We start from the raw sequence: 22,244 nt of genomic DNA, 5'->3' as shown, positions 1-22,244 counted from the left end.
TCTTTTGTGACTCAGTTCCAATGGGGTCCTTCAGTACAGCTGATGTTAGTAATTTCACTGGTATGCAGGACCTGAAAGAATATCTCAAAGGGAAAACTTAACATTTCATCATGTTCAAGTTGTTACCTGTAGAGCAGTTAAGGGGAACTATAATTTTTTTTGTTTGTTTTGAGACAGAGTCTCGCTCTGTTGGCCAGGCTGGAGTGCAGTGGCACCATCTTGGCTCACTGCAACCTCTGCCTCCCAGGCTCAAGTAATTCTCCTGCCTCAGCCTCCCGAGTAGCTGGGATTACAGGTGTGCACCACCACTCCTGGCTAATTTTTTTATTTTTAGTAGAGACGAGATTTCACCATGTTGGCCAGGCTGGTCTCAAAATCCTGACCTCAGGTAATCCACCCACCTCGGCCTCCTAAAGTGCTGGGATTACAGGAATGAGTCACCGTGCCCAGCCGGGAACTATAATCTTTTAACTGGGTATATACGATTCTAGGACAATAGGAGACAAACAGCTATGAGGAAGCAGGTCAGAGACCAAGCTACCTAATGATTAGTGCTGAGTGTGCTGCAAACTTGGTTTATTTTCATCTCTCCTTCTCTCTCCCTGAATAAATCTTTTTTTTTTTTTTTTAATTGAGACGGAGTCTCGCTCTGTCGCCCAGGCTGGAGTGCAGTGGAGGAATCTCGGCTCACTGCAAGCTCCGCCTCCCGGGTTCACGCCATTCTCCTGCCTCAGCCTCCCGCGTAGCTGGGACTACAGGTGCCCATCACCACGCCCAGCTAATTTTTTTTCGTATTTTTAGTAGAGACGGGGTTTCGCTATGTTAGCCAGGATGGTCTCGATCTCCTGACCTCGTGATCCACCCACCTCAGCCTCCGAAAGTTTTGGGATTACAGGTGTGAGCCACCGTGCCCGGCCTGATTAAATCTCTTTTTTGGAACAGGGTCCCCCTCCGTTACCCAGGCTGTAGTGCACCATCATGGCTTACTGCAGCCTTGACCTCCCAGGCTCAAGTGATCCTCCCACCTCAGCTTCCCAAGTAGCTGGGACTACAGGTGTGAGCCACCATGCTCAACTAATTTTTTTATTTGTTGTAGAGATGGAGTCTCCCTATGTTGCCCAGGCTGGTTTTGAACTCTTGGGCTCAAGCAATTCTGTCTTGACCTCCCAAAGTGCTGGGATTATAGGTGTGAGCCACTCCATCTGGTCCCTTGATTAATTTTATAAAGTTCACAGGGAAAGTTTTGGAAACACATCTTTTTTTTTTTTTGAGACAGAGTCTACCTCTGTCTCCCAGGCTGGAGTGCAGTGGCGCAATCTTGGCTCACTGCAACCTCTGCCTCCCGGGTTCAAGCTTTTTTCCTGCCTCAGACTCCTGAGTAGCTGGGATTACAGGCACATGCCACCACACCCCGCTAATTTTTGTGTTATTAGTAGAGACAGGGTTTCACCATGTTGGTCAGGCTAGTTTCAAACTCCTGACCTGAAGTGATCCCTCGGCCTCGGCCTCCCAAAGTCCTGGGACTATAGGCATGAGCCACCGTGCCTGGCCAACACATCACATTGATTTGTATTTCACCTCACCTCTTTCCTCTTTTCTTCCTCATTCTCACCTCTATAGGCTTTCAACTCCTAAATAAAGTGTTAGCACTTCAATCTTGTCTCAGGCTCTGTTTTCTAATCAGGCTAGCAAAGTAGGTCCGAGAAAAGTAATTATTTGAGTATGATAAAGGAAAGGTCTATAGTATTAGGCCTCTAGATGCTTAGAAAGAGGGTTGTAAGATTGTAGAGCCACTAAAAAGAAAGGTCCTAAAGACATACCTCTGTGACCTAACACTTCTGTTGAAGTATGCCTCCAGAGTGGAGGTGAAAATGGGGATGTGGCTCAGTCATACGTGACAGTGACACAGAGAAAGTCAGGACAGTAGGAATTCAGAGCCTGGAGAGAGAAGTTCCATGAAGGCTTCCCTCCTATAAGCTACAGCTAGTTTTATTATTTTCTTTTTTTCCATTTATTCATCCATCCACTCATCCTTCCCTCCCTCCCTCCATCCCCTATGTGCTGGGCACCACACTAGGTTCTAAAGACACAGCATGGAAGGATAAATGATGATCCTTTTCTTCCTGGAGCTCACTGTTTAGCAGAGAAGACAGAAAGGATGCATCTAAATGAGAAGTGCAGGATGTAAGGGGAGAGTTTGTTTTAGAAGTTTTTGGTGCCAAGAAACAGATGGTCTCCTATTACTGTAAGGATATTAATGGAAATAAGGAAGGCAGGGATTTCAAAAGGCTGCCAGTCCTCATGGGAACTCAGGTAAAAGTGTGCAATTCAGCCTCCCTCAGTGTATCAAACCTGAATCCTGCTGGGTTTCTGAATGACTACATCCTGGGCAGGAACCATAAGGCCCTTTAGATCCAACACAGCAATCCCAGCTCTATTATTTCATAGATAAGCTACTGTAACACACAGACTCCAAAATACAGGGGCTTAAACAAGTTAGAAATTTCTCTTTTTTATGTGCTAGTCCATAGATAGGGTTCAAGGAGATTAGGCTGCTTTTATGGTTTGAATATTTTTTCTCTTCAAAACTCATGTTGAAATTGAATCCCCAAAGTGGCAGTATTGAGAGTCTTTAAGAGATTCTTAGGTCAGATTAATCCTTTCATGGATTAATAAATTAATGGGTTAATGGGTTATCATGGGAGTGGAACTGATGACTTTATTTATTATTATTATTATTGAGATGGAGTCCCACTCTGTCGCTGAGGCTAGAGTGCAGTGGCACCATCTCGGTTCACTGCAACCTCCGCCTCTCGGGTTTAAGCGATTCTCCTGCCTCAGTCTCCTGAGTAGCTGGGATTACAGGCGTGCGCCACCATGCCTGGCTAATTTTTTTTTTTTTTGTTTTTTTTTTTTGAGACGGAGTCTCGCTCTGTCACTCAGGCTGGAGTGCAATGGCACGATCTCAGCTCACTGCAAGCTCTGCCTCCCGGGTTCATGCCATTCTCCCGCCTCAGCCTCCCGAGTAGCTGGGACTACAGGCGCCCACCACCACTCCTGGCTAATTTTTTTTGTATTTTTAGTAGAAACGGGGTTTTGCCATGTTAGCCAGGATGGTCTCGATCTCCTGACCTTGTGATCTACCCACCTCGGCCTCCCCAAAGTGCTGGGATTACAGGCGTGAGCCACCACGCCCAGCCTAATTTTTGTATTTTTACAAAATACAAAATTTCACCATGTTGGTCAGGCTGGTCTTGAACTCCTGACCTTGTGATCTTCCCACCTCAGCCTCCCAAAGTGCTGGGATTACAGGCGTGAGCCACCGCACCCAGCCTATTTATTTTATTATTATTATTATTTTTTGAGGCAGAGTTTCACTCTGGATTCATCCAGGCTGGAGTGCAGTGGGATGATCTCTGTTCACCGCAACCTCTGCCTCCCAGGTTCAAGAGATTCTCCTACCTCAGCCTTCCGAGTAGCCGGGATTACAGGCACCCGCCACCATGCCTGGCTAATTTTTTTTTTTTGAGACGGAGTCTCGCTCTGTCGCCTAGGCTGGAGTGCAGTGGTATGATCTTGGCTTATGCAACCTCTGCCTCCCGGGTTCAAGTGACTCTCCTGCCTCAGCCTCCTCAGTAGCTGGGATTACAGGTGCGTGCCACCATGCCTGGCTAATTTTGTATTTTTAGTAGACACGGGGTTTCACTGTGTTGGCCAGGCTGGTCTCGAACCCCTGACATCAGATGATCTGCCCGCCTCGGCCTCCCAAAATGCTAGGATTACAGGTATGAGCCACTGCGCCTGGCATGGTTTCTTCCTTTTCTAGGAAGGTTTAGTTATCCACCTCTTCCTTTGCTTCCATAAAATGCCTCCAACATCCTTTCATTAACTTCCTCCTTCCCTTCCCTCCCTTCTTCCTTCCCCTTCCTATTCCTCTCTCCTCCCCTCCCCTCCCCTTCCCTCCCCTCCCCTTCCCTCCCTTCTTCCTTCCCCTTCCTATTCCTCTCTCCTCCCCTCCCCTCCCCTTCCCTCCCTTCTTCCTTCCCCTTCCTATTCCTCTCTCCTCCCCTCCCCTTCCCTCCCCTCCCATTCCCTCCCTTCTTCCTTCCCCTTCCTATTCCTCTCTCCTCCCCTCCCCTCCCCTTCCCTTCCTTTCTCCTCCCTTTCTTCCTTCCCCTTCCTATTCCTCTCTCCTCCCCTCTCCTTCCCTCCCCTCCCCTTCCCTCCCTTCTTCCTTCCCCTTCCTATTCCTCTCTCCTCCCCTCCCCTTCCCTCCCCTCCCCTTCCCTTCCTCTCTCCTCCCTTTCTTTCCTTATGCTAGCCATAGGACATTCCCATTACTTGCAATCAAAAACTTGCAAACAAAACATTGCACACAGCCAAGTTTAACCTTGAAAGAGGCATAAATGACAGCAACTCTTTTGGGAATATGTGTTATTTCTTCTGAGGCATCTGTAAAAGCCATCACTTTCATCAGCAACAGGATTGAATGTGCTACCATGGTTTGTATTTTATTGTTGTTCTTGTTTTTAAAGAAACTATCCAAGGCCTATGTTATGAATAAGCAAGAGAGGTATAGATTTATGCTGATAGCTCTCGCCTCAATATTAGAAAGGCAGATTTTTTTTTTTTTTTGAGACACTGTCTCACTCTATCACTCAGGCTGGAGTGCAGTGGTGCTTTCTTGACTCACTGCAACCTCGGCCTCCTGGGTTCAAGTGATTACAGGTATGTGCCACCACATCCGCCTAATTTTTATATTTTTTAGTAAAGATGGGGTTTTGCCATGTTGCCCAGGCTGATCTTGAACTCTGAGCTCATGCAATCCACCCGCCTTGTCCTCCCAAAATGCTAGGATTACAGGTGTGAGCCACTGCTCCTGACCAGAAAGGCATAATTTGAATACATTTGTACTATTGGGCTGGCCAAGAAAAAAGTGGCCAATGGAAATTTTATTTTACTCTTCTCTCCAATCTGATAAAGGAGACAGCCCGGCACAGTGGCTCATGCCTGTAGTCCCAGCACTTTGGGAAGCCAAGGTGGGCGGATCTCTTGAGGTCAGGAGTTTGAGACCAGCCTGGCCAACATGGTGAAACCGTCTCTACTAAAAATACAAAAATTAGCCAGGTGTGGTGGCGTGCGCCTGTAATCCCAGCTACTCGGGAGGCTGAGGCAGGAGAATCACTTGAACCCTGGAGGTGGAGGTTGCAGTGAGCTGAGATTGCACCACTGCACTCCAGCCTGGGCGACAGAGTGAGACTCCATCTCAAAAATAAAAATAAAAATGATAAAGTAGAGCGAGAGCGGAAAAAATGTAAAGGGCAAGCAAGAAAGACAAGCGAGGAGAAATAGTCAGGCAATTTACAAACTGGATAATTCTTTTTTTTTCCTTTTTTTTTTTTTGAGATGGAGTTTCGCTTTTGTTGCCCAGGCTGGAGTGCAATGGCGTGATCTCAGCTCATCGCCACCTCTGACTCCTGGGTTCAAGCAATTCACCTGCCTCAGCCTCCCGAGTAGCTGGGATTACAGGTGCCCGCCACCATGGCCAGCTAATTTTTGTAGTTTTAGTAAAGACAGGGTTTCTCCATGTTGGTCAGGCTGGTCTCAGGTAATCTACCTGCCTCCTTGGCCTCCCAAAGTGCTGAGATTACAGGCATGAGCCACCGCGCCTGGCCAAAAATTGGATAATTATATTGAGATGTAGAAGCATCAAAAATGAGAAAATACTAAAGAGTTATTTCCAGGTAAAAGGTCCTGACATTCAGGGAGCAGCCATCATTAAATGATATCCAAGTTAGCAGACAGGTTTGAAAGATCAGCTAATAGGAGAGCTTCTGATAAGACTTAGAGAAACACTTCTTGACACCTGAGAGGTATGATTCAGTGCAATGAGAAAACAAGGGCTGGTGTGGATCTTTATCTCTTGGGAGTTGAGAGAAAAGGGCAAATTGCTCTTATTCATCCGGGGTGGACCAGGTGAGCTCATCAGATACTTCAGAGTCTAATGAATTATCCTTGGGGTTCTTAAGATTTGACATCCCTAATCATTTTAACTGCTCTTTTTATATGTCTTACTACCAGCATGGTCCCTCTGTGTGAGCTCATTCCTCTTCTCTTATTCTGCAGCTCTCTAGAGGCGAGGGCTGCAGGGAAACATGATATGTCGCTTCTTGAGACACAGACCACTGGCTTCTTTTTTTTTTTTTTCTTTTGGAGAGACAGGGTCTCACCATGTTTCCCAGGCTGGTCTCAACCTCCTGGGCTCAAGTGATTCTCCCACCTCAGCCTCCTGAGTAGCTGGGACTACAGGCGTGTACCACCACGCCTGGCTAATTTTTTTGGTGAGATGGAGTCTCCCTATGTTGCCCAGCCTGGTCTTGAACCCCTGGGCTCCAGTGATCCTTCCACCTTGGCCTCCCAAAGTGCCGGGATTATAGGCGTGAGCCACTGCACCCGGTCCAGACCAGTAGCTTCTTGATGCTTCATTCCCTTCGGAAAAAACGATTACAGAATCACAACCTGCTCGGAAGTGTGGCAAACCCAACAATCTGTCACCCCAAACGTGCTAATCATGTGGAACAGTAGCAATCAGATTCATGGCTAGCTCCTGTGAAATAGAAACGTGACACTTCAGCGGCTGCCAGGTGGTGCTTAAATAAACTGGGACACTTCACCTTGAAAGCTTTTGGCAAGTGCTGGGAAGTCAAAACAGAAATAAATGATTTAAAAAGCTATACGAGTTGCACAGGAATAGTCAAGTCACATGTCCTGTAATGCCATAGCCTAGTGCTATTGAGCACGTGGATTGTGGCTACACTGTGACTGAGAAACTGAGGTTGGAATTTTATTTAAATTTTATTAATTTTAATTTTAATTATATATATATATATATATTTTGAGAAGGAGTCTCACTTTGTTGCCCCCAGGCTGGAGTGCAGTGGCGTGATCTCTGCTCACTGTAACCTCCACCTCCTGGGTTCAAGCAATTCTCCCACCTCAGCCTCCTGAGTAGCTGGGATTACAGGCACCCGCCACCATGCCCGGCTAATTTTTTTATGTTTAGTAGAGACGGGGTTTCAACATGTTGGCCAGGCTGGCCTCGAACTCCTGGCCTCAGGTGACCCGCCCACCTCGGCCTCCCAAAGTGCTGGGATTATAGGCGTGAACCACCAAGCCACCACACCCGGCCTATTTTTTATATTTTTTTAGAGACGGGGTCTCGCTCTGTCTCCCAGGCTAGACTGCAGTGGCGGATCAAGGCTTACTACAGCCTCGACGTCCCAGGCTCAAGTGATCCTCTGGCCTCAGCCTCCTGAGTAGCTGGGACTACAGGCATGCGCCATCATGGCCAGGCTAATTTTGGAATTTTTTTTTGTAGAGAGAGGGTCTTACTAAGTTTCTCAGGCTGGTCTTGAACTCCTAGGCTCCAGAGATCTTCCCACCTCAGGCTCCCAAAGTGCGGGATTATAGGCCTAAGGCACATGCCTGGCCCAAAACAAACCATTTTTTATTATTTTATTTATTTTATTTTATTTTATTTTATTATTTTATTAACTTTCTGAGACAGTCTCACTCTGTCACCCAGGCTGGAGTGCAGTAGTGCAATCATGGCTCACTGCAACCTCTGTCTCCCAGGTTCAAGCAATGCTCATGCCTCAGCCTCCCAAATAGCTGGGATTACAGGCACGTGCCACCATACCCAGCTAATTTTTGTATTTTTAGTAGAGAAGGGGTTTTGCCATGTTGGCCAGGCTGGTCTCAAACTCCTGACCTCAAGTGATCTGCCGTCCTTGGCCTCCCATAATGTTGGGATTACAGGCGTGAGCCACTACACCTGGCCACAAAATGAACCATTTTAAAATGAACAACTTTATGACATTTAGTACGTTCACAATGTCATGCAACCACCACCTTTGTCTAGTTCCAAAACATTTTTATCACCCCAAAAGAAAACCCCATACTCATTAAACAGTTGCTCCCCATTCTCCTCTCCTCCCAGCCCCTGGCAACCACCAATCTATATTTTGTCTCTATGGATTTACCTATTCTGGATATTTCACATAAATGAAATCACACAATATGTGGCATTTTGTATGTGGCATCTTAGGCTTAGCATATTGTAATTGATTTCCATTTTAAATTACAAAACCTAGGCTGGGTGTGGTGGCTCACGCCTGAGGTCAGGAGTTCGAGACCAGCCTGCCAACATGATGAAACCCCGTCTCTACTAAAAATACAAAAATTAGCTGGGTGTAGTGGCATGTGCCTATAGTCCCAGCTACTCGGGAGGCTGAGACAAGAGAATGGCTTGAACCCAGAAGGCAGAGGTTGCAGTGAGCTGAGATCATGCCATTGCACTCCAGCCTGGGCAACAGAGTGAGAGTCTGTCTCAAACAAACAAACAACAAACAAACCAAAAAAACCACCAAGACTTATTTGGCTAAGTTTGAATGAGTGATTTTTGAGGACAGTGGGGTAGCTATCACTCAGATTAATTATCAGGACCATTCCTTATTGCCTAACCCATGCTTGAGTTTTATGTGATTATGGCTGTAAGTAAAAATTAAAGGAACTTTAGGGGTTATTTAATGAAAACAGGATTGCTTAATGAAAACTACATTTTGGCCCCCAAGCAATGTTGTTCTGGCATCTTGTCCACATGGCAGAACACAGTGTGGGTACCCTCTACTGAACATCACCATTGAACGTCATATAGCTTTGGCATCTTGGGCCAGTTAGTACCCAATAAGAGCCAACAGTGCCTGATAGCAAAGATGGTACCCAATGGTACGAGGTGCAGATGTTCTTTGGATAAAGTGGAAGTCAACTGAGATAGTCAAAACCAGCAGAAATAGGCCGGGCATGGTGGCTCACACCTGTAATCCCAGCACTATGGGAGGCTGAGGTGGGCAGATCACTTGAGATCAGGAGCTCGAGGCCACCCTAGTGAAACACCATCTCTACTAAAAATACAAAAATTAGCAGTGCATGGTGGCAGATGCCGGTAATCCCAGCTACTCTGGAAGCTGAGGCAGGAGAATCACTTGAACCTGGGAAGTGGAGGTTGCAGTGAGCCGAGATTGCACCACAGCACTCCAGCCTGGGTGACAGAGTGAGACTCTGTCTCAAAAAAATAAAAAACAAAACAAAACAACCAAACAAAAAAACACCCAGCAAAAATATCAGCATGCCTGGTTAATGTCAGTGTATCCAGAACAGGAGGAAAGGAGGAAAAACCACAAACCTGAGGCCGACAAGACTCGTTTCTATGTGTGATCCTCTCCTGGGCATTCCTGGAAATTCTGACAGGGAACAAACTTTGCAGGAGCCTGGAGTTCTACATTAAATAGCAGATGAGGGCATAGTGCATTGTCTTGGGTTGGGCTCCCCAAGAATCCTTGCTGAGACAATAATTCAATTACAGGCTGTTTATTTGGGAGGTGATCCCAGGAAACAACAGTGTGGGGACAGAGAAATGGAGACAGAGAAAGGAAGTCAGCCAATAAAAGGTCTGTTACCAAGCGGGTTACCACTGTGGGCAGCAGGAGCTCGGTCTCACTGGGGAGCCCTGGAAGACTGTATAGAACATGCCTCAGGGTTATCTCAATGGAGGATAAATACGGAACTGGTTTTTTTTTTTTTTAGTTTTTTGAGACAGAGTCTGGCTCTGTCGCCCAGGCTGGAGTGCAATGGCACGATCTCAGCTCACTGCAACCTCCGCCTCCCGGATTCAAGCAATTCTCCTGCCTCAGCCTCCTGAGTAGCTGGGATTAAAGGCGTGCACCACCATGCCCGGCTAATTTTTGTAATTTTAGTAGAGACGGGGTTTCACCATGTTGGTCAGGCTGGTCTCAAACTCCTGACCTCAAGTGATCCACCCACCTTGGCCTCCCAAAGTGCTGGGATTACAGGTGTGAGCCACTGCACCTGGCCAGGAGCTGGGGTATTTATCTAACAACTCCCATCCCTCACTGGGTGAGGGCTATTTCTAGGGACTTGAACTTTCTGGGACTTCTAGGCTATCCTGCTTCCAGACCAGGTGTGCGTCCACAACCAGAACAAAGCCTTCATTCAGAGAGTCACGAGGAACATTCTTTGGCATTTAGAAATGAGTGTTGAGGGTCTCTGGTCAGGGCCCCAATAGCATCCACCACACCTGTGATTGCACCAGGCTATGAGCACAGAGGAACTGATCATAGATCAGTTCACAGATGAACATAGATCACAGATGAACAGTCTCATCTCTGGCCCCATTTCAATCCTCACTCTTGTTTTGTTTTTCTTCTTCCTTCTCTCTTATGTATAATTTATGCTGTCTAGCTATGTTTTATGTATCCTTGTAAGCTGCCTTAAATCTTTTCTGGAACACAGCAGGGTATAAATAAATAAATACTAGTGAGGAGTAACATTTTACCTTTATTTTTGACCATTTCCCCCATTCTGTGTCTTCTTGGAACAGACCCTTATTCATCTGTGCCTAGCATTGTGTTGAGCACATCGAAAGCATTTGACTATTGTTCTGTAAAATAATAGGCAGCACAAAGATACACATAATGGTTTATAAACTGACTCTGTGACCAGACACAGATGCAGAGGCACAGTCCTCTCTGGCCTCTGACTTCTTAAACCCGGTGCCTAGAACAGTGTTTGCCACATAGTATAGGTGTCCAGAAAATTTGTGTTGAATGAATTAATGAGACTTATAGGACCTACATTGTATTAGCCCATTTTCATACTGCTGTGAAGAAATGCCCACGACTGGGTAATCTGTAAAGAAAAAGAGGTTTCATGGACTCACAGTTCCACATGGCTGGGGAGGCCTCACAATCATGGCAGAAAGCGAAGGAGGAGCAAAGCCATGTCTTATATGATGGTCGGCAAGAGAGTGTGTGCAGGGCAACTGCCCTTTATAAACCCATCAGATTGGCTGGGTGCAGTGGCTCACACCTGTAATCCTAGCACTTTGGGAGGCCAAGGTGGGCAGATTGCCTGAGCTCAGGAGTTCGAGACCAGCCTGGGCAACATGGCAAAACCCCATCTCTACTAAAAATACAAAAAATTTGCGGGGTATGGTGGCACATGCCTGTCATCCCAGCTACTCGGGCGGTTGAGGCACGAGAATCGCTTGAGCCTGGGAGGTGGAGGTTGCAGCGAGCTAAGATTGCGCTACTGCACTCCAGCCTGGGCGACAGAGTGAGACCCTGTATCAATCAATCAATCAATACATAAATAAAAATAATAAAACTATCAGATCTCATGAGACTTATTCACTATCATGAGAACAGCATGGGAAAAACCCGGCCCCATTATTCAATTACTTCTCACTGGGTCCCTCCCACGTCACATGGGGATTATGGGAGCTACAATTCAAGATGATATGTGGGTGGGGACAGGGCCAGACCATATCATACATAGAGTAAGGCCTCCCTTAGACCACCAATTAGAAATCCATCAACATACTGGAATTGTTTTGCGTTTTTGTGTGTTTGATACAGGGTTTCACTCTATCACCCAGGCTGAAGGGTAGTAGCATGATCACAGCTCACTGCAGCCTTAACCTCCTGGGCTCAAGTGATCCTCCCACCTCAGCCTCCTGTGTAGCTGGGACAACAGGCATGTGCCACCACACCGATTTTTTTTGTGTGTGTGTCAAGACAAGGCCTCACTCTGCTGCCCAGGCTGGTCTCAAACTCCTTAGCTCAGATGATTCACCTGCCTTGGCCTCCCAAAGTGCTGGGACTATAAGCATGAGCCACTGTGCCTGGCCGGAATTGCATTTTTTTGCAAGGTCAAGGTTGCCCTTGAAATTACTATCATGTGGATGTACTTAATTTCATGAGCACAAGCTGAGGGGTAGGGACTAAAGATAGAGCTAGAGATGGTGCTTTAAAATGTATACCCAGCAGGCTATGAGCATCTAAGAACACCCAATGGCAATTCAGAGGCAGTCTGTTTATGAGCCTAATCTTTGCTTATAGATGTCCTGGCAAATTGTTCTTAATAACACCCCTACTGAGCAAAGAATTACCAGCAATGCTGGAAAGTGAGCTCCCCAGGAATCTCATATGCTAGAAATTGAGGGATTGCTTTACATCCCATGAATCTCTGAGGAACATGTTCTATTTAACTCCCTGTTTCCCCATAGGCATGGTTTGGGGCTAGGTTCTCTAGAAGCAGATGCTTACATGGAGTTTGGGGTACAAAATGCTCATTAGGAATCAATCAGCCAGGTGCAGTGGCTCACACCTGTAATCCCAGCACTTGGGGAGCCCGAATGGGGCGGATCTTTTTTTTTTTTTGAGACGGAGTTTCGCTCTTGTTGCCCAGGCTGGAGTGCAGTGGCGCAATCTCTGCTCACTGCACCCTCCACCTCCCCGGTTCAAGCGATTATCCTGCCTCAGCCTCCCGAGTAGCTGAGATTACAGGTATGCACCACCCCGCCCGGCTAATTTTGTATTTTTAATATAGATGGGGTTTCTCCATGTGGGGGGTGGATCTCTTGAGTCCAGGAGTTCAAGAGCAGTCTGGACAACATGATGAGACCCTGTCTCTGCAAAAAATACAAAAATTAGCCAGGCATGGTGGTGTGCACCTGTAGTCCCAGCTACTTGGGAGGCAGAAGTGGGAGGATCACCTGAGCCTGGCAGATCAAGGCTGCAGTGAGTTGAGATCCCACCACTGCACTCCCGATCTCAAAAATAAATAAGTAAATAAAGGAATCAGTCCCTATGAAAAAAATGAGAAGAAGCAGGATTGGGCAGAGAGAAATATCCAGCCACAGTGCAGGCTTGACAAAGCTTTGGCTAACCCAGAGGGGAGCTCCAGAGCAACACTTTGACACTGCCTGTCAAAGTGTTCCAAGTCAGGTGGAATGGGCGACCTTTATAAATGACTTTCCTGGCTGGGTGTGGTGGCTCACACCTGTAATCCCAGCACTTTGGAAGGCCAAGGTGGTTGGATCACTTGAGGTGAGGAGTTCGAGACCAGCCTGGCCAACATGGGCGAAACCCCGTCTCTACTAAAAATACAAAATTAGCCGCACGTGGTGGTGAGTGCCTGTAATCCCAGCTACTCGGAGGCTGAGACAGGAGAATTGCTTGGATCTGGGATGCGGAGGTTGCAGTGAGCCGAGATCGCGCCACTGCACTCTAGCCTGGGTGACAGAGCGAGACTCCTCAAAAAATGAAACAAAACAAAACAAAACAAAACAGAACAAAACAAAACAGACTTTCCTCGCCCAGTCAACAGATGCAGGCTACCCCGGGAAGGGCATGGCCTTGGGCTGGGCAGGGCTGTACAGCTGAGGCTGACCTTGAAGGAGGTGACAGCTGCAGTCTGTCTGCTGACTGCACTCCCTGCAGTCCCTGGACAGCAAGTCCTCCCTTGAGGGGGCATGTGGGTGGCCCAGCTCTGTGGCCAGCCCAGGGATCACGTGGCAGTTGCCCACAGTAACAGCTAGCTTGATAACACACTTTTTTGAGACAGAGTTTCGCTCTTGTTGCCCAGGCTGGAGTGCAATGGTGCGATCTCAGCTCACCGCAACCTCTGCCTCCCGGGTTCAAGTGATTCTCCTGCCTTAGCCTCCTGAGTAGCTGGGATTACAGGCATGTGCCACCACACCCGGCTAATTTTTTTTATTTTTAGTAGAGACGGTGTTTCTCCATGTTGGTCAGGCTGGTCTCGAACTCCTGACCTCAGGTGATCTGCCCGCCTCGGCCTACCAAAGTGCTGGGACTACAGGCATGAGCCACACTCTTATTGGCTGCCTTTCTTTCCTTATCTTATTTTCCTACTCCCCTACAAGGTGCTTCCTTCACTTCCCAAATAAACTAACCCAAATCCTTGTCTCAGGATCTGCTTCTGGGGGAGCTAAAACTAAGACATATCCAACTTGCCTTCAGAATCATGTTCCTAGGGGCAGGGCTGTTGGTTTCTGGTTTTGTAAATTTACTTTTCCTGAGTTGCATAGACTTAGGGTAACTTAAGTCCTGTTTTGCTCAACACAATTCCTGTTTAATATGTGGCCTTGGTGTTCCATTCCCTAGATGTTCCCTTTTGTCTTAAGAGTATCCTGGTTTGGCTGGGCACGGTGGCTCATGCCTGTCATCCTATCACTTTGGGATGCTGAGGTGGGCGGATTGCTTGAGCTCAGGAGTTCAAGACTAGCACGGGCAACATGGTAAAACCCTATCTCTACAAAAAATACAAAAAAATTAGCCAGGCATGGTGGTGCACGCCTATGGTCCCAGCTACTTGGGAGGCTGAGGCAGGAGGATTGCTTGAGCCCAGGGGATCGAGGCTGCAGTAAGCCGAGATCATACCACTGCACTCCAGCCTGGGCAACATAGCAAGATGCTGTCTCAAAAAAAAAAAAGTATCCTGGTCTGGATGACACATTTTTTTTTCCCCTTTCTTTCCACAGGTGTCGATGGATGACACTGTTTTTTTTTTTTTTAGACGGAGTTTTTGCTCTTGTTGCCCAGCCTGGAGTGCAGTGGGCCAATCTCGGCTGACAGCAACCTCTGCCTCCCGGGTTCAAGCAATTCTCCTGCCTCAGCCTCCCAAGTAGTTGGGATTACAGGGGCCTGCCACCACTCCCGGCTGATTTTTCTATTTTTAGTAGAGACGGGGTTTCACCATGTTGGCCAGGCTGGTCTTGAACTCCTGACCTCAGGTGATCCATCTGCCTCAGCCTCCCAAAGTGGTGGGATTACAGGCGTGAGCCACTGAGCCCGGCCCCGATGACACATTTTATAATCATCCTACAACTGTTTGAAGTGAGTGATCCTTGGTCAGATACACGGACAAGGAAAAGTGGTTAGTTTTGATTTGAATGCCATCAACTCATTGTTTACTTTGGGTGAATCATCCCATTGTAGAGCTGGAAGCAGCTTTTGGAACTGGCTATTCCATGGACTCTCCACCTTTTTTTCTGTTACGCTGCACATGGTCAGGCATTCATATGCATAACATTCCCAGGGGAAGTCCTAATATGCCAGCTGTAACTCTGCTCCTTTTTCTCCCAGTAGGGAAAGCATATTAAATGCTGGCAAGAATTAGGTTGGTATAGGGATGATGTATTATTTAAAAATATATGAATCATCCTCCAGCTAATGGTACTTTAACCATTAGCATCAGATCACTCATGGCACAGGTCATGACCGATCGAATTTGAGAACAGCTGATCTCTTCTCAAATCCTTGAATTACATGAAAAAAATCATCTAGCCTCATGGTGTCTTCATTTTCTCACCTGGAAATGGGGATGGTAAAATCTCCTTCTCTGTCTGGTTGGGATGTGGCAGAAGGCAAATAAGATAATGATTGTGAAAGCCTGGGGAAGTATAAAACCTTAAAGGAATGGAGGCGGTGTGGTGGCCACGAGGCAGCTGCATCTACTGAGTTTGCAAGCGTCACACCAGGATTTACACAGTAGGCTCGCAGGGGAATTGGATCCATCTAGTTTGCACAGGGATTCTCTCCTCAAGACATTTACAAGTCAAAATTTTACCAGTGCTCCTGGTCATTACATAAATTCTCTACATCTTTGTCAAGATGTGTTAGTCAGCGGCCGAGCGCAGTGGCTCACGGCTGTAATCCCAGCACTTTGGGAGACAGAGGCAGGTGGATCACAAGGTGAAGAGATCGAGACCATCCTGGCCAACACGGTGAAACCCCGTCTCTACTAAAAATACAAAAATTAGCTGGGCGTGGTGGCGCGTGCCTGTAGTCCCAGCTACTCTGGAGGCTGAGGCAGGAGAATTGCTTGAACCCGGGAGGCAGAGATTGCAGTGAGCCAAGATTGCACCACTGTACTCCAGCCTAGCGGCAGAGCGAGACGCCGTCTCAAAAAAAAAAAAAAAAAAAAAAAAGATGTGTTAGTCAGAACCCTACAGTTGCAAGATACAGAAATCCAATATAAATTAGCTTGAATAAAAAGTGAGAATTGGGGCCAGGTGCAGTGGCTCATGCCTGTGATCCCAGCACTTTGGGAGGCCGAGGGGGAGGATTGCTGGAGGAGTTTGAGACCAACCTGGGCAACGTAGCAAGACCCCACCTCTACAAAAATTTTTTTTAATTAGCTAGGCATGGTGGCATGCACCTGCAATCCTAGCCACTGAGGAAGCTAAGGTGGGAGGATCACTTGAGCCCATGAGTTTGGGGCTGCGGTGAGCCATGATCGTGCCACTTTACTCCATCCTGGGTGACAGAGTGAGACCCTGTCTATTAACAAAAAGAGGAGGGGGGGTATTTATTGGCTCACACAAGGAAACTATGGGAATGTCCCGGTTGGAGCTAGCCACAGATGGCCAAACTCCAGACTTGAACATCACAAGGATTTTCTGTGCCGCTTACCCATCCTGCTGTCTGTATACTGGTTTCATTTTCCTTAGAACAACTTCTTTCTTAGGTGGGGGCATGGCTCTTTGATGCTGGGCTTCCATACTTACAGCCTTGTGACCAGGGAGAAAAGATACCCTTTTCTCTGACCGTGGCCCCTCAGTCAGTTAACCTGACCCCTCAGGTTAAACTAGAAGAACTCTAGAGAAGCACTCTGATAGGCTCATCTTTGAACCAATCACTGCAGTCTAAGCCAGGTGAGACTGATACCCACACCTCAAATGAATTATCCAGTTTCTCATGTACGAAGCTACTTCAAGGACTGTTGGGAGCTGGCAGCCATCACATCTGTGTCTATCACTTGGGGAAACTACATTCTTATATATCATCAAACCTTTATTCCTAATGAATCTATTACACTTCCAGGGCTATAAATAATAAATTCTCTCCCATTCCTCCAATGCAAATATTTTGAATATTTTAATGATTGCTTTCCAAAGCCTACTTTCAAAATCACCTGTCTAAGATTTGTGCCAATATATACTCCCACAAACAGATGGTGGTGGGCATCCTTGAATTATAAGCTGTCATTGATCTATACTGGTGGTTCTCAACTGAGGATTTTGCCTCCCCAGGGGACAATGGCAATGACTGCAGACTTTTTTTTTTTTTTTTTTGGCAGAGTCTCTCTCCGTCGCCCAGGCTGGAGTGCAATGGCGTAATCTCAGCTCATTGCAACCTCCACCTCCTGGGTTCAAGCAATTCTCATGCCTCAGTCTCCTAAGTAGCTGGGATTATAGGTGTGCACCACCATGCCCAGCCTTTTTTTTTTTTTTTCAGACAGAGTCTCACTCTGTCACCCAGGCTGGAGTGCAGTGGTGCGACCTCACCTCACTGCAACCTCTGCCTCCCAGGTTCAAGTGATTCTTCTGCCTCAGCCTCCTGAGTAACTGGGATTGCATGCATGCACCATCATGCCCATCTAACTTTTGTATTTTTAGTAGAAATGGGGTTTTGCCATGTTAGCCAGGCTTGTCTTGAACTCCTGGCCTCAAGTGATCCGCCCGCATCAGCCTCCCAAAGTGTTGGGATTACAGGTGTAATCCCAGTTACTTGGGAGGCTGCGACAGGGGAATCGCTTGAATCCAGGAGGTGAAGGTTGCAGTGAGCCAGAATCGGGCTACTGCATGCCAGCCTGGGTGACAGAGCGAGACTCCATCTCAAAAAAAGAAAATGCCTCGTTATTGGTAAAGGAATATAAAAATGTAAGAAATTATTTATAAGTTGCCTGGTACAGAACTTGGAACCCAGTAGGTGCCACATAATTGTTGGATAGAAGTTTTTCCTGTGAGAACTGCTCCAGTAACAGCCACCAGATGGCAGCAAAGAGCAAGTTTCCCCTCAGAAGTTCCCTCTGGTTAGCCTATGGGGTTTGAAAGGGGGAAGAAAATGGTTGATTTCTTTGCATTTTTGTTGTTGTTGTTTGTTTGTTTTTGAGATAGAGTCTCGCTCTGTCGCCCAGGCTGGAGTACAGTGGCACGATCTGGGCTCACTGCAACCTCCGCCTCCTGGGCTCAAGCAATTCTCCTGCCTCAGCCTCCCGAGTAGCTGGGATTACAGGTGTGCGCCACCACGCCCGGCTATTTTGTATTTTTAGTAGGGATGGGTTTTCACCATGTTGGCCAGGCTGGCCTCGAAATCCTGACCTCAAGAGATCCACCCGCCTTGGCCTCCCAAAGTACTGGGATTACAGGCGTAAGCCACTGCACCCGGCCATAAATTTTTTGTAGAGAGGTGGTCTCCCTATGTTGCTCAGGCTGGTCACAAACTCCTGGGCTCAAGTGATTTTCTTGCCTCGGCCTCCCAAAAGGCTGGAATTACAGGCATGAGCCACCATGCCTGGCCCCTCCCTGACTGCTATCAAATTGATTCCCCATCGCTCACTCCTCCCCTCCTCCTTAACACTTTCCTACCTCAAACCCACTCATGTGTGTTTTTTCTTTCTTTCTCCCAATTTCTACCATGGGAATGATTTCTTTAAAATGCACTGAGGGGCAAATTGAAAGTGACAACAATCTTTGTGTTCAGAGCCTGAAGTTAATGTGTTCTGGCAATGGGGATTAAACCTGAGAAATTCACAAAACATGTTTCAGGCAAAATGAGTGAAAATGGATGAGGTGATGGGAAAGAATGAAAATATTTAAACAGATTACTTACACCGTAAGTGCCTGTCCCAAGTGGGCCTTCCATCCACCCATCGTCTATTCTGCAAATATTTCTTCCTGACTTGGGAATACACAGTCTTAATCCTCATGGAAAAAGGGAAGACAAATATTAGAGAAGTAATTAATTAGACATGTGATGTAGGCTAGGATGGGGAGGGGACCAGGACCATGGTGATGTGTAATGGGGTGACCTAATTTTTGGAAAGAGTCAAGACAGGCCTCTCTGGGAAAGTGATGTTTAAGGTGAGACTCAAGTATGAATAAGAGTTGGCAAAGAAGGAAGGGGAGGGAGTGGGCTAAGCCCTCTAGGCTGAGGGAACAGGGTACTTGAAGGTCCAATGGTTTCCATGTAATTTTAGAGCACTCTGGTTGAGAAAATACATGACTAAAAGCTACCATGATTTAAGGACTCTTCAGATTCCTGTTTTATTTATTATAACATCATCTACACACTTTGAAAAATTCTTGGCTGGGTGCAGTGGCTCATGCATGCAATCATACTTTGGGAGGCCAAGGCTAGAGGACTGCTTGAGCCTAGGAGTTGGAGACCAGCCTGGGCAACATAGCAAGACCTTGTCTCTACTAAAAATAAAAAATTAGCCAGGTGTGATGACATGGTCTTGTAGTCCCAACTACTCGGGAGGCTGAGGTGGGAAGATCATTCATGCCCAGGAGTTTGAGTTTGCAGTGAGCTGTGATCATGCTGCTGTACTCCATGCTGGGCAACAGAGTGAGATTCTTTCTCAAAAAAAAAAAAAAAAAAAAGAAAGAAAGAAAAAGAAAAAAGTCTTATGTGGGTGTGCAGGAGGCAACATTTATTCAGTCTATAAATAAATGTGGTGATGGGTTGCATTAATTTCATAGAGTCCTTATGACTCTACAACCCCAGTCCATGGAATACACAGGACACAATCCCTGTCCTTAAGGGGCTGATAGTTTAGTCGGGACAATGGTTGCCCCTCCGTGCACTCCCTTTGTCTTAACACTTCAGGGCATCTCTTATGAAACATTTGCATGTTTGGTCACGTTTTTCTTGGATCTGTCCCTATTCCTCTGATCACTCTCTGTCACCTCATCTCCAACACTCATTAAACTAGAAGTTCCTAATTCAGATCCATGAACCCCCAAAAGGGGACAGTGGGTAGAACTCAGACATCCAGAGCCGGACGCGGTGGCTCACCCCTGTAATCCCAACACTTTTGGAGGCCGAGGCGGGCGGATCACGAGGTCAGGAGATCGAGACCATCTGGAGTTTGCAGTGAGCCAAGATTGCGCCACTGCACTCCAGCCTGGGTGACAGAGCAAGACTCCATCTCAAAAAAATAAAAAAAATAAAAAAAATTCAGACATCCAAAAACGTGGGAAAATCACTTCTCTATTTTCACAATTCTAACTGAAAGACAGCATTTCTCCTTCCATTGTGAATGCAGACAACAAACCGCGCCTGTGATTTTTTTTTTTTTTTTTTTGACACAGGGTCTTTCTCTGTTGCCCAGGCTGAAGCGCAGTGCTGTGATCACAGGTCACTGCAGCCTCCACCTCCCGGGCTCAAGTGATCCTCCCACCTCAGCCTCCCAAGTAGCTCGGATCACAAGCACACACTACCACACCCAACTAATGTTTTAACTTTTTGTAGAGTCAGGGGTCTCACTATGTTGCCAGGGCTGGTCTGGAACTCCTGGCAGTGCCTGTGATTTTGTCACCAGTAGAAGTCACAGATATTTGTACACTACATGTACAGCTGCTGCTGATGTCTCAAAATTAATGCTCATAGCTACTTTAAAATCATGGCAGTTTTTAGACTTGCTGCTAGATCTTATTATTTAGTTTGTTAATAGAGACACATATTGCTATAAAATGTGTTTATAGCAATTGTTTATAGCAATATAAAAACCATGTTGCTATATCCCAAGTTGGTTTTGTGAAGTATTTTGATAACTTGTATTTCAATATAATTGGTTCCTTTGTAACCCTGTGTGTTTTCTTTTTGGCATTTAAAGCTGTTATTCTGACCAGGAGCGGGTGCGGTGGCACACGCCTGTAATCCTAGCACTTTGGGAGGGCGAGGTGGGCTGATCATCTGAGATCAAGAGTTTAAGAACAGCCCGGCCAACAGGGTGAAACCCCATCTCTAAAAAAAATACAAAAAATTAGCTGGGCGTCATGGCGTGTACCTGTAATCCCAGCTACTCGGAGGCTGAGGCAGCAGACTCGATTGAACCCGGAGGTGGAGTGTATTAGTCTGTTTTCATGCTGCTGATAAAGACATACCCGAAACTGGGAAGAAAAAGAGGTTTAATTGGACTTACAGTTCCCCATGGCTGGGGAGGCCTCAGAATCATGGCGGGAGGCAAAAGGTACTTCTTACGTGGCAGTGACAAGTGAAAAATGAGGAAGAAGCAAAAGCGGAAACCCCTGATAAACTCATCGGATCTCGTGAGACTTAGTCACTATCACGAGAATAGCAGGGGAAAGACCAGCCCCCACGATTCAATTACCTCCTCCTGGGTCTCTCCCACAACACGTGGAAATTCTGGGAGATATAATTCAAGTTGAGATTTGGTTGGGGACACAGCCAAACCATATCACGGAGGTTGCAGTGAGCTGAGATCGCACCACTGCACTCCAGCCTGGGTGGCAGAGTGAGACTCCGTCTCAAAAAAACAAAAACAAAAACAAAAACACACAAAAAAACCCGTTATTCTGAGAAGAGTCCTTCAGCTTCACAGGGTTGCCAAAGGGAATTCACACATAGAAAATGCGAAAAAAACCTGCGAAACTCAAGAGTTGTTTGAGCTACGCTTTGATTCGTCTCTCTTTGGGTGGACTCAAGGCCACATTATGACTTTTGTGGGCCTGAAGCACTTTTGTTGCCTGTATGAACCCATCTTCTGTAAAAGATACTAAAAATTATATTTTGGCCAGACGAGGTGACTCACGCCTGTAATCCCAGCACTTTGAGAGGCCAAGGCAGGAGGATCACTTGACCCCAGGAATTCAAGACCAGCCTGGGCAGCATAGTGAGACCCTGTCCCTATTGTTTTAAATAAAAATAAAAATAAATAAGCCAGGTGGGGTGGCTCATCCCTATAATCCCAGCACTTTGGGAGGCTGAGGCGGGCAGCTCACTTGAGACCAGGAGTTTGAGACCAGCCTAGCCAACATAGTGAAACCCCGTCTCTACTAAAAATACAAAAATTAGCCAGGTGTGGTGGCAGGTGCCTGTAATCCCAGCTACTCAGGAGGCTGAGGCAGGAGAATCCCTTGAACCCAGAAGGCAGAGGCTTCAGTGAGCCAAGATTGCACCACTGCACTCTAGCCTGGGCAACAGAGCAAGACTCAATATCAAAAAAATTTTTTTAAATAATATTTTATGACTGCGTTGTAATCCAGACTGGATTCATTCTTCTTCTGTTTATTTGTTTTTTTTCTGCTTTCAAAAGCAAAACATTTTTGTGCCAGGCACGGTGGCTCATGCCTGTAATCCCAGCACTCAGGGTGGGTAGGTCACTTCAGCCTAGGAATTTGAGACTAGCCTGGGCAACACAATGAGATCCTGTCTCTACAAAAAATACAAAAATTAGCCAGGCATTGTGGGGTGCACCTGTAATCCCAGCTCCTTGGGAGGCTGAGGTGGGAGGATTTCTTGAGCCTGGGAGGTTGAGGCTGCAGTGAGCCG

This window comes from Pan paniscus, chromosome 10 (assembly GCF_029289425.2).
Source record: "Pan paniscus chromosome 10, NHGRI_mPanPan1-v2.0_pri, whole genome shotgun sequence".
Classification (NCBI taxonomy): domain Eukaryota; kingdom Metazoa; phylum Chordata; class Mammalia; order Primates; family Hominidae; genus Pan; species Pan paniscus.
The sequence above is the reverse complement of the archived record's forward strand: the minus strand, read 5'-3'. Positions refer to the sequence as shown.